Source organism: Euprymna scolopes, chromosome 3 (assembly GCF_053919585.1).
Source record: "Euprymna scolopes isolate OS-2025 chromosome 3, ASM5391958v1, whole genome shotgun sequence".
NCBI lineage: Eukaryota > Metazoa > Mollusca > Cephalopoda > Sepiida > Sepiolidae > Euprymna > Euprymna scolopes.
This window is the reverse complement of record NC_136484.1, coordinates 159,851,862-159,868,772: the sequence shown is the minus strand read 5'-3', so window position 1 is coordinate 159,868,772 and position 16,911 is coordinate 159,851,862.

Here is a 16,911-nt window from a genome sequence, read left to right as displayed (position 1 = left end):
ATGATCTGTACCTATTAGAAAAAAAAAACGAAATATTTTATCAGCTAAAACCAGACGTAGATAATCAGGAAAAGGCGTCAACGACTTCTTCATTAAAATTCATAGGAAAAAAAGAACAAAAAGGAAAAGTCAAATGTTATCATTCATTTTTAAGTGATTCGGAATATACTTCTCGTCACAGAATGAATATTTTGTAAATGGGTCTAACGTGTTATAGGTCAACAAAATTTTTTCAATTATATTAACATACAATCCTTCATTTTGTATGTATCCATTATGTTCTAGAGGTTAATGATATTTTTTTTAGCGTAATCATTCGTACATAAAGAGGAACCGCTCTACGATACTTACTATGCGGGTTCTCTTTTGTTTTATATTTAATAAATCAATATTATTACTGAATATTTAAAAAAATGTTACTGATGAATAATATAGGACTCAGATTAAGACGTCATTTTTAATATGAGATGTGGTGTTCTGTAATTAATTTCAGTATTATGCGAAAAAATTATTAAAATTAATCATTAATAGCCATATTGAACTGCTGAAGTACAAGACCCATTCGCTTATTACTCGGATGCATTAAGGAATGAATGAGAATGTAAGTGGAATTGGTGTAGGGTTTTGTATTTATATAAAATGCCGTTTATTATGTAGGGAATTGTATCAGTTAAAAAGAAAATAATAAACGTCGGCCTAATAATTATTATAAATATTAATGGAAATTATACAGTAATTCTGACTGGCTTTTAAAGATTAGTAATAGATAGAATAAAATGTGGTGCTATTTACATGGTCAGGACAGGTACTCTCGAGAATATAATTGGAATGATTGTAGTTTATTATCAACAACGAAGGATTTCAGCATAGTCCTGTGAAATACGTTGGTTGGTTAATAGGTTGGTTGGTTGGTTGGTTGGTTGGTCGTTTGGTTGGTTGTTTTTTGTTTTACGGCATATCAACCCTTTTCGGGTTATTTAATGCCGAATCCAAAAATTTTGAAGAACATTTTTTTTTAATAGAATATATTTGTTGTTTTCACGTCGGTTTCTATTTAACCCATAGTTGGGACCCTAACAGGTACTACCACCCCGAGTCAGAGTGGACCTTGGAGCAATGGTAATTAAAGGGTGGCTCCACACTCCCCAAAAGCCACAAGCTGGGGCCCTCACCACTGGATATAGTTTAAGGTCATATCCAGGACCCCCATTGAGGGAAATCAAACTAAAATGATTAGGATTGCGGCAACAAAAAATTAACATAAAAGGTAAAGTAAAATGTTAATGTATGATCAAATTATCAGGAGACAAATTCAAACATGTACATGTTCAATTTAAGGTAGAACCATTAGGATCGGGCAAACAAGCAGTAGTAAAAAAATCAAAATATATAATATTCTACTTGTTCCCCTCTTAGCTAGTCCGTGCGTTACAATTCTTTAAGGAAACGCCGTTTAAAAATAAAACCAAATTCGCGAAAGTTGTTTTAAAAGACTAATCTGGCAATTTTTGAACAAACAATATGTGCATAATCTTCGATTTGCTGGAGCTTAGTTTTCTAATATCACTATAATAATATGTTTTTATTGTAATGCTGTGAGAATAGAACGCCTAGTAAATTAACTACTCAACAGAAGTCAGTGTAATGTTATGGAAATAGGAACATCCTACGGAAACAGAACAAAAAAAAGTAAACTAATTGCTGTTGAAAATATATTGTGGGTTTATTTTTTGCATAGTAATACAGTGTAGTAAAATCTCCCTTTCTAAGTATGTAATTATTTAACATACCATCGTTTATTTAGTTATACTGTCATCCATTCAAGTATATTAAACAGATATAATTCAATCCGATCACGTAAAAGTAAGCGAGTAAAAATAGTATTCATAGCTCGCGCGTCTAACGCTTATGGTTGTAACGGGAAGCGAATAATAGCGAGTCAGAAAATAATCTCAGAGTTTCTCCACCGAAATGAATTCAGAAAAAGTTCCAGATCACAAAAAAAAAATCATACGTAATGCGTGAATGTTCTATTTGTATTAGATTAACAGAAATTATATTAATGATTTATTTATGTAAAATTGTTTAATTTTATCTGATTATTTTATCAATAAATGTAATTTAAAACGATTGTAAACAAAGGCGAAGCTCATTATCTATTTGCACTTTTGAGGAAAGATGTACGATATATATTCAGTATTTTTCCTATCTACGCTGTTTAATAATCATGACGTTTAAAATACGAGTTAGAATAACGAACGTGTAAAAACTAAAGAAAATGAGTTTCAGATTTGTGAAAAATTTATGATGGAAGCTCTGTGTTTTTAATCCCAGTGCGTCTTTTGGCGTTCAATTGTTTCAATTTATTTTTGTAGCCTTTCGCAGCCACCGGTCTGTGGTTCCACGAACTCGACATTTTCAAATGGGGAAAAAACATAAATCTTTTAAAGCACAACACTTTTTTTAGTAGTTTTTCATACCCTATATAAATATCGATCTGGAACTTTTATGGAAGGTAAAAGGTGAAAGATACAAATATTTTATTGGCTTTAATCGTTGGATTTACATTTGGGAAATATGGCGCTGGAAAACGAATTCAATTTCTAACATTTTTTTTTTGGTTTTGGTAAAACTCATTGCTCGATTTTAGCGAAATAGGAAGTTATTTTTGACACAATGACTAATATTACTGAAAAAAGTGCATGTATGAAAATGAATAAATATACAACCATACAAATAAAAACCTACACGTACATTGACGTAGAGAGAGAGAGAGATAAACTACGCATATATATATATATGTGTGTGTGTGTGTGTTTGTGTGTGTGAGGGGTGTGTAAAGAGAGATATGGTGTTTAGAAAGGGATTCAAACTACGCCATTTTACTGTGTATATAAAAAAGCTCAATAAAATATAATGCCATTTATATAATAAATTCTATATATAAAACTATATATATGTATATATATATGCATATAGCTTTATTGCCATATATATTTTACTACTTACTATATATATATATATATATATATATATATATATATATATATATATATATATATATATTATAAATGATGGTTGCGTAGTTCCAACGAGAGAAAAGATGTATATTTAAAAGAGTGTAGCCATCAACAATTGTGTTTTTTTTTTTGTTTTTAGGTTTTCATCATATTTTTATTTTAAAATATTTTTATAATGCGTTTCGAGCTTAGGGTGTGCTCTCTTCAGATGTTTTCGTAAAAAGTTTTTCTTTAAAATGGGAGTTGTAGAGTTACCTCCGCTGATATTAAATATGTTTTTCAGAGTGATGTGTGATCTCAGACATTCGGACTCGAACTGAAGTTCAAAGTGCCCGGTCAAAGTTATATTCAAAGAGTGGCTTTTGGTCCATTTGGTGAAGGTTTTTATGTTTTTTTAGGGTTCTTTTTAAAGACTTTCTTTCCCCATGTATAGCACACACTCACACACAATCACACACGCATACATATATATTCATGTACATGTACACATGCACACGCACACGCACGCAGGCACACACACATACACACACGCACATACATAGAAATATATGTAGGAGCATACATATATACATACCCACCTACACACTCACACACGTACTCGCACACATCCACCGCTAACAATTATTTTTATTTTTTTATTTTATATATATATATATATATACTTTTTTTACCCCCCCAACCAAAACACGCATGTATATATGCGCTTAATCATTCAGACATACGTACACGCACCCACACACACACAAGTAAGATGTAGAATAGGTAGGAGAAAATATACATACACACATATACAGGCACACACACACACACATATATATATACACAAATACATGTGTGTGCATATACACTCACAAACATCCACGTACTATATAGGCATATACACATACACACACACACACATGCACACACACAGACATATGCAGGGGCCCACACATATGCGCATATCCATATCCACTAGAACACACTTACCCACTCATACATGTGCATACATATGTATATATATATATATATATATATACACACATACATACGGATGTGTATACATTCATCCACCCATATATATATATATATATATATATATATATATATATATATATATATATATATATATATGGGCATATGCACTCACAATCACACATACACATACATATTCATACATCCCACCTTATGTATATATTGGTTGAAGTTTCCTTTCTAATCCAAGCACACATGCATACATGGATTCGGTTACCCAAACATATGTGCACGTATACACACAAACAAGATGTAGCATAGATAACAGATGATATATATATATATATACACACGCATACACAATCATATGTGCACATCCACACACACACACATATACACACGCACGCACGCGCGTACATACACATACATACGTATAATTTTTAATTGCTTGTTGTTTAGAGAAATAGTACTGTACTGGGTATGGACGCGCGCACCCGTGAAAGAGTGCGTGTGCTTTATTGTGCTTTTTTTGTTTCGTGTGTGAGGATGCACATTTACCCCAGTATGCATGCGTATAAGTGTATTTTGTGTTTTGCCTATGTATGTGTATAAATACCATTACACGCATGCATACTGGGGTAAATGTGCACCCTCACACACGAAACAAAAAAAGCACAATAAAGCACACGCACACTTTCACGGGTACGCGCGTCAAAACACAGTACAGTACCATTTCTCTAAACTAAACAAACAATTAGAAATTATACGTATGTATGTGTATGTACGCACGTGTGTGTATATGTGTGTGTGTGTGGATGTGCACATATGATTGTGTATGCGTGTATATATATATATATATATATATATATATATATATATATATATATATATATATATATCATCTGTCATCTATGCTACATCTTGTTTGTGTGTATACGTGCACTTATGTTTGGGTGACCGAATCCATGTATGCATGTGTGCTTGGATTAGAAAGGAAACTTCAACCAATATATACATAAGGTGGGATGTATGAATATGTATGTGTATATGTGATTGTGAGTGCATGTGCCCATATATACATATATATATATATATATATATATATATATATATATATATATATATATGGGTGGATGAATGTATAGACATCCGTATGTATGTGCGTGTGTATATATACATATGCATGCACATGTATGAGTGGGTAAGTGTGTTCTAGTGGATATGGATATACGCGTATGTGTGAGCCCCTGCATATGTCTGTGTGTGTGCATGTGTGTGTGTATGTGTATATGCCTACATAGTACGTGGATGTCTGAGAGTGTATATGCACATACATGTATGTGTGTATATATGTGTGTGTGCGTGTATATGTGTGTATGTATATCTTCTCCTACCTATTCTCCATCTTACTTGTGTGTGGGGGGGGTGCGTGTACGTATGTCTGAATGATTATGCGCATATATACATGCGTGTTTTGGTTGGGGGGGGGGGTAAAAATATATATATATACATATATATATATATAAAATAAAAAATAAAAATAATTGTTAGCGGTGGATATGTGCGAGTACGTGTGTGAGTGTGTAGGTGGGCATGTATATATGTATGCTCCTACATATATTTCTATGTATGTGCGTGTGTATGTGTGTGTGCCTGCGTGCGTGTGCGTGTGCATGTGTACATGTACATGAATATATATGTATGCGTGTGTGATTGTGTGTGAGTGTGTGCTATACATGGGGAAAGAAAGTCTTTAAAAATAACCCTAAAAAACCATAAAAACCTTCACCAAATGGTCCAAAAGCCACTCTTTGAATATAACTTTGACCGGACACTTTGAACATTTACAGTTGGAGTCAGAATGTCTGAGATCACACATCACTCTGAAAAACATATTTAATATCAGCGGAGGTAACTCTACAAACTCCCATTTTAAAGAAAAACTTTTTACGAAAACATCTGAAGAGAGCACACCCTAAGCTCGAAACGCATTATAAAAATATTTTAAAATAAAAATATGATAAAAACTTTTTAAAAAACCACAATTGTTGATGGCATGGCTACACTCTTTTAAATAAATATATATATATATATATATATATATATATATATATATATATATATATATATATAGTAAATTATAAAAACTGAAGACCTACTACTCAAAACAACGAGGTATTACAAAAAGGCTGATTGGGAAGCCATCAGGGAGCTCATCAGAGATGCCCCATGGCAAAATATCTTTACTCTTCCAGCGGAACAGTGTGCAAATGAGACAACTGAATGTTAAAAACTGCTATTGAAGCACATGTTCCCGCACGGAAATACTGTAGCAAGCCCTACTTTCCCCAATGGTTTACTTCTGCTTGTGCAGCTGCCATTTGTCAAAGGCAGCATGCGTTCCGCAGATTCAACCGACATAAGTCCAGCTCAAATAAACAGAAGTTTATAGAAGCTAGAAATAATTGTAAGAGAGTGATAGAGACAGCTAAGACAGATTACTCTGAAACCACCAGAAAACGCATCGAAACACAGAAATTAGGAACCCGGGATTTTTGGAAAATCTACAACAGCGTAGTTAATAATGGACAGTCAATTATTCCCCCACTAACAAACAATCATGAGGTTGCTTGCACGGCAACTGACAAGGCTAATCTGCTTGCCAGTCGGTTCGCCTCAAACTCCACACTGAACTCCGTACACCACTCACTCCATGATTCTCCTCTGCGAACAGACGCCACACTTGACGATTTGAAAATCACCCCTTCTCAGGTACATGCTATTATAAAAAAACCTAGACACCTCAAAAGCATGTGGACCAGATCTCATCCCGGCTGTGCTATTAAAAAATGCTCTGCCGAGGTTGCTCCAGTTCTGTCCAAACTTTAAAATAAATGCCTTAACGAATCTTGTTTTCCCGACTTCTGGAAAACCGCCTCTGTGGTACCAGTCTTCAAGAATTCTGGTGAAAGAACTGACCCACTAACTTATCGCCCCATTAGCCTCCTCCTGCTTTTCGCCAAAATATTTGAGTCCTTAGTTAATCAAGCCCTAGTTCAGCATCTAACAGCTGATAAACTCCTGACTGACAAACAATATGGATTCAGGCAAGCCCGTTCAACAGCAGATATCTTAACTGTAGTTTCTGAACGTATATACCGTTCATTGGATAAAACAGGGGAGGGTAGAGCGGTGGCCCTTGATATATCTAAGGCTTTTGACAGGGTATGGCACGATGGTCTTCTAAGTAAAATTAGATCATATGGAATCACTGGAAGAATTCATAATGTAATTAAATCCTTCTTAAATAATAGAAAAATCAAAGTTGTCCTCGACGGACGTACATCCAAACAATATAACATAAATGCGGGAGTACCTCAGGGGTCTATCCTTGGACCTCTATTATTTCTGATATTCATAAACGACCTCCTGATAAGATTTTTTCGGAGATGGGTATATTTGCCGATGACACCACTCTCTATAACAGATATGAGGGGAAAACAAATGAACACATATCCAAGGAAATGGCAGAAACACTAGAGGACGACCTCCAATCCGTAGTGGAATGGGGACAAAAATGGTTGGTCACATTCAATGCTGCTAAGACTAAGCTTGTTTCCTTCAATAACTACAAGAAACCTTCTCTACCACCAATAGCAATGGCCAAGAACACATTGCCTGAAAGTACTTCTTTTAAACTCCACGGCCTAACGTTTACAGGGAATATGAACTGGAATAGATACATTGAGAGCATTGCCAAGGCTGCTGCAAGGAAGGTTGGCTCACTCTACCGTGCTAGAAAACTACTTACGCCTGCCAGTATCCTATACCTCTATAAGGCAACCATTCGCCCATGTATGGAGTACTGTTGTCACATCTGGGCTGGTGCATCTGCTGCTTGTCTCTCGCTCCTGGACAGGGTTCAAAAAAGAGTCGCAAACCTGATAGGTCCTGAACTGTCATCTAGGCTTCAACCTCTGTCCCATCGACGAGATGTTGCATCCCTCTGCCTGTTCTACAAATACTTTAATGGTGAATGCTCTGACGAACTGCAAACACTTGTACCTCTCCGACGTAACTACCCCCGACAAACCCGACAAGCTACTAAGTCTCATCCTTTTACAGTAGAGATCCCTAGGTGCAAGAAAGCCTTTTACTCCAATAATTTCTTTCCCAGAAGTGCGGGTCTTTGGAACTCCCTTCCGGGATGCTGCTTTCCCAACTGCAATGGTATGCAGAAGTTCAAGTGTAATGTTAACAAACATCTTTCTACTCTTCTCCCTTCATAATGACCCCGCTAATTAATTCCCTAATAGTAGTCCCCTGCTTCAAAGTGGCACTGTGCCTTGTTTGGGGTGAAAATTGAATAAAAAAAAATTTTAAAAAATAAAAAATTTGTTAACCAATACCCTTAAAATAATCGGATTTCGTCAAAAGTCCAATAGCATTACTATCATAACTAATCATCAGGGTATTTCATCATGCAGACCGAATACTTATAAGCTATTATTTTCCAGTTTTTTTTTCACACATTTATTTGAAACACAGCAGTTATTACGAATGTATACATAAATAATAAATATTCAATTGAATAAATTACGCTTTAATTTAATGTTAATAAGAAGCCAGTTGTAAAACGAAAGCATTCAATGTCAAAATATGGCATTGAGATGCATACATGCGCAATGTAATTTCTGTTTATAACTTATATATTTACTGGTGCTACGAACAAAACAGTTATCTGTAGAAAAGTGCCTAGTTGAAGATGAAGATATAAATGTGTTTAGCCAATTTTTCGATGTTTGTCGTCTGAACGGTCAAACTTCAAAATGATACTGATCTTGTAAATTTCATCGCCTCTGTCGAAAGTTTAAGGCAGACATGCAAACAGACATACATACATACATTTATATATTAGTAACGAAAAACTTTCGACCCAAACCGATTAAAAAGCTTGCCCTATCTCTGAATACCCTTTTCAAAATTTCAAATGTTTAGACCAGAAATTAGCTGAGTAATTTGGTAGAAACTGCAGAGGTCATTTTTTTAACTTTGATCCCTATTATGACCCTTTAACATGTATTGTTTTGGACACTAATCAAGTTATTAGTTAGATCCATGTCCAATGAACCTCTATCTAAAATTTACAGTGTTTAGACCCAAAATTGTCGGGGGAGTAAAGGTAGAATTCTCAAAGCTCACATCGTTGAACTTTGACCCCTTAACAACAACATTTCTGGTCGATAACGAATTACACAGATTTTCCCAAATCTCAGTACCCTGTATATTAAACTTCGAGTGTGTAGACTTAAAATTGACAGAGTTATAGCGTAGGGAAATTGATAGTCTGGTGAAAGGTAAATGATTCAATGACATTGGATAATTTACCTTTCACCAGACTATCCATTTACGTATAATCACCTTTTTCTTCACGTATTCCTTCTGCTTCAGTTTCATCAAATACTTTTGCATGCAAAATCCGATCCCGCATTTTGCTAATTCCTACCCTCTGATGAGAAAGAATGTATTTCTTCGAAACTCCGCGGATTAAGGACTATGCACTTATCAAGTGTTTCCTTTTCAGATTAAATATGTTTTTAACTCTTTTTCAAAGTGTTTTTAAACATATTTTATTAACTGTTTGCGCTTATTATAAGTTATATCTCCTAATATGCTTTAGTTTATCCATCTTGGATTATTTTTGTAAATTTAATTATAATTTTTTAGTTTATAAATATATATATATATACACACATACACACACACACACACACACACGCACACACACACACACACATATATATATATATATATATATATATATAAGGTCAAATGTGTGTAAGGACTATTCTCACCATATGTACTAAACAATTGTATCTATATAGTTATAATTCGGTATATAAATTATTCAGACATGCGGAAAACACATTGATCGGTTTGCATATGGTAAGATTGTTGAATCAAAATTGAAAAATTATACGTGGATGTAAGTGGATTTTTATCTATTTGTCAACTGTTTCACAAATCCGCATATGAGATTCGTTCACATGACAGATCCTTATGTTAAAAATAAGTAAGTTTCTTATTACTTTCGGAGATCATGTCAAGCTGACCTAATAGTTATCGTACTTGACTCAGTGTGATTTGGTTTCGCTCTCAGCTCGAGTATTTTTTTTACTTACAAGAAATGAACTGTGTAAAACAAACATAACACTCGCATGCACATATCTCAGTTCCTGTTTTACTATGTGCGTATTTTAAGACTAAGCCATCTTGGGCAACGTTAGGTACCGCTTGGCAACGCCGGCCAGCCTTCTAATATATATATATATATATATATATATATATATATATATATATATATATATATATATATATATAAAGGAAACATTACAGAGTACAAAAAGGTTTTAAAACCTTACTAACTACGCATGTGACAATAATGTACATTAATATTTTTAAAGATACACAACAAATTATGAACAACGTAAACACATTGAATTCTAATTGCTATATATAACAAAAAATCTATATAATATGCCTACTGTTAATGTATTGGTCCTATTATACATCTGTCCATGTAAAGAATGCATAAAAATGTCAGGACAATACCAAATAATATTTGATTATGTAAAATCATACAACAAATCTAATGGTAACTCTAATCTTTATTCTGTTTTTCAGAATAATATTCATTGCTATGCATTTGTGGTAGTTCTAACTTAAAAGTGACATTGACGAAATAAAAAAGAATGAAAACATTAATAGATATTCTAGCAACAGAGCGGGTTTCATTTATTCCCAGACAACGCTCGATATCCCTGTTTGATATTAATTATCATGACATCAAAATAGACACATATATTATTCTTATTTTCGTAAATAATTTCTTTTGTAAGATAAGTATATCAAATGAGGTGTATGTTAGCAAGAATCCTGAGACTTCTTGGTTTTTTAAACGATTACAAAATTATTCACAGATATTAAAACCTCATCAGTATATTTCAATAAATACGTCATGTACACCCCTATATTAATTACAGTTTAACTAATGATTGCTTTTATATCCCAGATGTTATAGCATCTTACTGTTAAATTACTTAACAACTGTAGTCTTTGAAACTATAATCGTCACAATAACAAATACTTACTTGTTATTATAGATACCTTGTATTCCTGGGTTTTTTTCATGGAAATGTTAAAACGCTTGATATAATCGTCTAAAACATTTTTCTCTTTTTCTTTCTCGATTTTCCTAAGATCAATATGCTGTGTTTATTCGACAATGATCTTGTTTCAAATGTCCACCTGTAAGCTGCCAGCTGTAAAAATATAACAATGCCTCGGAATTATATAACAGCACAGTGCCATTTTCCAAATCCAGCCTGACACTTATATGACCCAAGTTCAAATGTTAAAGCCGGTAATAAAATCAAAAGTCAAAAAGAATCATAAAAATTGCTGAGGGTCTAATTACAGGTCGTGTGTGTGATACTAAACGAATAATATTTCTATGTCTGATTTTAGTGGATTTTTTTCTTTTATAAGGTAAACGTGGTGTTTGCCAGAGTATTTTCTATTCTGATTGCTTTATTCCTGGAATCGTTTGTCTTTAGAATTCCCGTATTATTAACTTTTTTCAGAGTCAAAACCAATATGCTATAAATGTTGTGGAAAGAAACGTGTTGCTTCTTTACGCCTTAAACAGGTATGCCTGTATAAATATTACTCTCATCAGAGTAACCGCATACTGTTAAATTATCATTATGCTTTATTAAAGGGAACACACTTTGTGAAGTAATCAATTTTAAAGTTTACGTTACGCCTTTTTCTTTGCCATTATTAGGGCTATGACAACAGATTATTCTTTTCATTGTTTTGACTCTTGAGTATAAATCCGACACGGTAAAACACACTTAATCAACCGAAAACAACATCAATCTATATAAAAGCATATAAAATATCAACGGATACACATTCGAGAATGCTTCAAAAACTTAAGCAGTATAAAAAACACTTTCAGCGACTTTATCGCCACCAGAAAAATTGACGATTGCTACACTTCGATCTTACATTAATTTACCCTTATCCTCGAGTGTCCTTTGAGCCTTTATTAGTCGTAACGACCACTTTAGTATATATATTTGCATAGATACACTCCAACATGCTATGAATCGAACGTTATTTAATTTCGAATTAAAATAATACAAGTGCAATTATTTCAAACCTTGATTTTGACTTGTTTAAATTAAAAGCAAAACAAAGTAGGAATATATTTCATTCATATAAAACATACGTTTTGATATATTAGAGTGTTGAAATTAAATAACTCATGTAGAAATTGCTTCGTAATTCATATAATCGCGTTTAATAGCATATATACTATAATGTATGAAAATATATTAATGGCAATAAAGTTATACAGAAGAGTAGCAATTTCATACCCGTACGAAATCTTAATGCTAAGTGTTATTATATTAATGTATCCATATATTGAGCATTTTCAAATTAAATTCTATTAACAGTTTTACAATTTATAATAGCACTTAATAGTTATATGCCCATATATCTTAAATATTTACTCATGCATGCAAATAATTTAAATATATGCATATATTTATTTCATAAAATATGCTGATGGATGTAAATTCATTTACGGAAGAAAATATAAAATGCATTGCTTGACATTCTATGAATAGTTTTATTGTTAAATTATATATACAACATCTACGAACCAATCAAATGTAATGATTTAATTACAAACCAATTTTGACATAAAGTAAAGCAATACAATAAATTATACTGTGTTTCTTTTGGCGCAAAAATACAGTTGGAAAAGTTATGAACTCATATTTATGGTTGGGTGAGTAGTGGCTTTATGATGCTGACCACACTGAAATGGGTATTACTTTGTGGTAGGTGCATAAATATAACTCCGACCCATGCTAGTCGCTCTGTAATTATTTTAAAATCTATTTTGGGTTACGAAACAATGCTATGAGTGAAAATAAGTTTTTTTAACAATTAACACGTGTTTTTCACGGGAGTTATATTTATTTATTACACCTATTTATACATATAACACAATATTAACGCTTTCTAAGATTATTATCCGCATATAAATGATATTTCGACTGATTAGTAAAGCCGTGTTGTGGTAGGTGTAGATTTTTAAGGACTAGCTTTGGTAGAGAGTTGTGCAGCAAAATATTTATCAAATAAAATCGAATTTCATCAAGTAAGAAATAATGGTCGTAGAATTAAAGCGTTTAAATTGAACACCGAAATTATGCGTTCAAGAATGAGCAGCTAACAGATAGCAGAATCCTCAGTGTTTTCGGTATCTGTTCAGTGCAGAATGAGATACGTTAGATAGTCGTTTGAGTTAAATGTATTTATGTTTAAAATGTACATGTATAGTAAGTTTGTTGGGTGATATTTCGTGAGAGTACTATAAAACGAGCATGAAGATGCATTACTATCACGATTCGACAGAGGTTTGAGCTTGGTAGACAATGAATGACCAATTAAGTTTCAGTAGTGGTTGGTACACAACTACAAGTCTTCAGCGATTCACTGGGCTTCAGTACATTACATTTATTAATGAATATCAAACATTTTGATTCAAAACGGGAATTAATGAGTTTTTGTACACGAATAGTCGAACAAAAGCCAGTTTTTAATGCAGAGCATGAAGCATTTGTGGCACCTATATGAATTCATAACAGGCAGAATTTATACTCTTTATATTCCATTTCGTAATTCGTAATCGTATACAATACCGCAATCACACGCCCGAATTGTTTAAACTAATTAAACCTATGTTCATATTTAAATTACCACAATAGATTTAATAGAATTATAACAATGCATATTCGAGTCTATAATCTGAAAATTTAATTAATGCGCTAATCGTCTGTACCATGGTAATGCCTATCAGAAGTCATTAAGATATCTTGTTTTAAAGTGATATGTTGCAAACTTCTAGAATCTATGTAAATTATTAATATTTTCTCCCTTTACATGGCTTGTTAGCCTTGTTGGTATTCTTTTACGGACAACTGTGATATTCCTTAGTTTAACAGCTAAAATTAACAGCACCTTTTTGTAAGTGTCTTATTAAAAAAGCCCCATTTAGAATTGAACATAAATCTTAGATCTACTACCTTCTGGATGACTTCAGAAAGGCAAGAAATAAAGGGAAAACACTACAAAAATCCGGGTTCGAGTCCCGATAGACGGGTGGTGAAGCACTGCAACACGTTTTGGGCCACTCCTCCAGCTGCAATGGCTCCACCCATATTGGATTGCTTTCTCTTTAGTATACTCATCACCTGCCCAGACCTCAATCCAGAGAGCAAATTCAAGCTACGAATTATAAAGCCACAGCTGATACTGCAGTGCACCAGACTAGATACAGAATGCTATTGTTTTATATAGCAGAAAGCTGTCATGTAAAAAGTTTGCGGCATTATTTAACGGTAATTATTTACCTTCGATATCGTAAAATGATCAAAACAAACATTGTTTCGACTCTAACTCAATACGTAGATTCGTTGAGATTCGAAAACAGCATAGCTATTGCGATTATACTTGACAGTATTAATCAGGCAAACGGTATACACACGCACGCATGCTAATGTGAAATCAAAGCTGACACGCGAACAGTTGCCATTGGATACGAAAGAGCACAGCAAATGAATCGGGCTCTTGTTCAGGTCTACGATTAACCTCTTTCTTCGACATATGTCGGTTCAGGTCTAAAAGCAATACTCACGTAACACTGATGAATTTACAGATAAACATAATACATCAAATAGACAAATAAATGTAAGAACAAAAAAGAAACTTTCGAATATCTGAGGGGGCGAAGAACTGCAATCGAATTCTACAGAGATGCCCAAGGCAAATTATTATTGGCGACATGTCGTTCTGTCTTATGACATTTTGTCCACGCTTTTCCGTGGTGATATTTCTTCGGGAGATGGTGTGCAAATAAGAAGGCCGAGGTCGGGGGGCAAATGAAATGTTATTACTTACGCGAGCGCAATGGATTTTTGTGCCAGACACAAAGCCGACATGACATTATGAGCGCCCGCCGGTAGAATGGAGAAAAAAACGGCAAATTATATTAGACAGAAATGAGAATCTGAAAGAAGGCACAAGATGGCGTGTATCAGAATTTCACTCACCCTATATATATGTGTATCTTCCTATTTGTTTTACATAGATTAAGTAGTATAAAGTATAATTATAGCAAGTAAGCTACATAGAAATGGTAATTTTATATCACTGAAAAATTCATTACGATTAATTCAAGGATGTATACAAAGCAATTTAAGGAAAACAAATATATAATATACATTTGTCGTCCATCTATCTATCTATCTATCTATCTATCCGTCTATCTATCTACCTACCTACCTACCTACATACCTACCTTATTTCATAACATACATATACGCAGATATAATTTTATGCGTAAATTTTTAGTATTTATTTCAACAATGCTCAATACATAGGTAGAGCAAAGTTGTAAGTTATAAAATTTTCTGGCTAATAAGCAACACAGAATATTCAGCGTTTCATTCTCGTAAGATTTCTTCGGGCTTTTACGAAAAGTTGTGATTTTCACGCGTATATACATACATGCTATTGAATAGTATACATAGCCAATCAGCTTCCTAGTTGCCAACGCGCCCATCCTTATCAGCAAATAGGATGCCACTTACAGGCCAAAGCACATTTGACCTCCGGTTCGCCCTTCTCTCCGTGTGTTTATGGGAAGTGTAGATATCCTTTTGTTGGAGTCGGCTGAAAGTAGGTAAGCTTACTACAACAAAAGGATATCTAGTCTTCCCATAAACGCACAACCATAATGAAGTTTGGGAATAATATTCCCATTGACCAATTTGGTACAGCTAAATCGGGACCGACATATGTATTGTTTTTAAAATATAATTATCCACTGACAAGTGTTCTGTCATCTACGCCTCATCAGAGTGGCTGAGTCTAACGAGATTCGAAATATATATCTTCAGTGTATGGTGTCACGACTTACACCAGTCGATAGATCTGAATATATATATATATATATATGTATATATATATATAAATATATATATATATATATATATATATAAATATACAGATATGGAGAGAGAGAGAGAGAGAGAGAGAGAGAGAGAGATATTGGTTGGTTATTTTTGTTTTACGGCAAATCAACCCTTTTCGGGTTATTTAATGCCGAATCCAAAGATTTTGAAGAAAATTTGTAATAGAATATATTTGTTGTTTTCAAGTCGGTTTCTATTTAACCCATAGTTGGGATCCTAACAGGTACTACCACTCCGGGTCAGAGTGGACCTTTTTTTTTTTTTTGTTTTATTACATTTTCACCCCAAACAAGGAAAATTGCCACTTTCGTGTAGGGGGCTACTATCAGGGGCAACAACTACTGGGGTAATATGTAGGGATTTGGCCAGCAAGATGTCGTTTCACGTTACACTTAAACTTCTGCACGTCAGTACTGTTGGGGAAGCAGGGATCTGGAATGGAATTCCAGAGTCTAGCGGTTCTGGGGAAGAAACTATTGGAGTAAATAGATATTTTACATCTAGGGATCTCTACAGGGTGGGGGTGGGAAATTAGCAGTCTGTCGGGTTTGTCGAGGGTGCTCACGTCGTGGGGGCACAAGTGATTGCAGTTCGTCAGAGCATTCACCACTAAAATACATGTAGAAAAGGCAGAGGGATACAACATTTCGTCCATGGGACAGAGGCTGAAGCCTAGATGCCAGTTCAGGGCCTATCAGGTTTGCGGCTCTCTTTTGAACCTTGTCAAGGAGCGAGAGACTAGTAGCAGATGCACCAGCCCAGATGTGATAGCAATACTCCATACATGGGCGAATGGTGGCCTTATAGAGGTACAGGATACT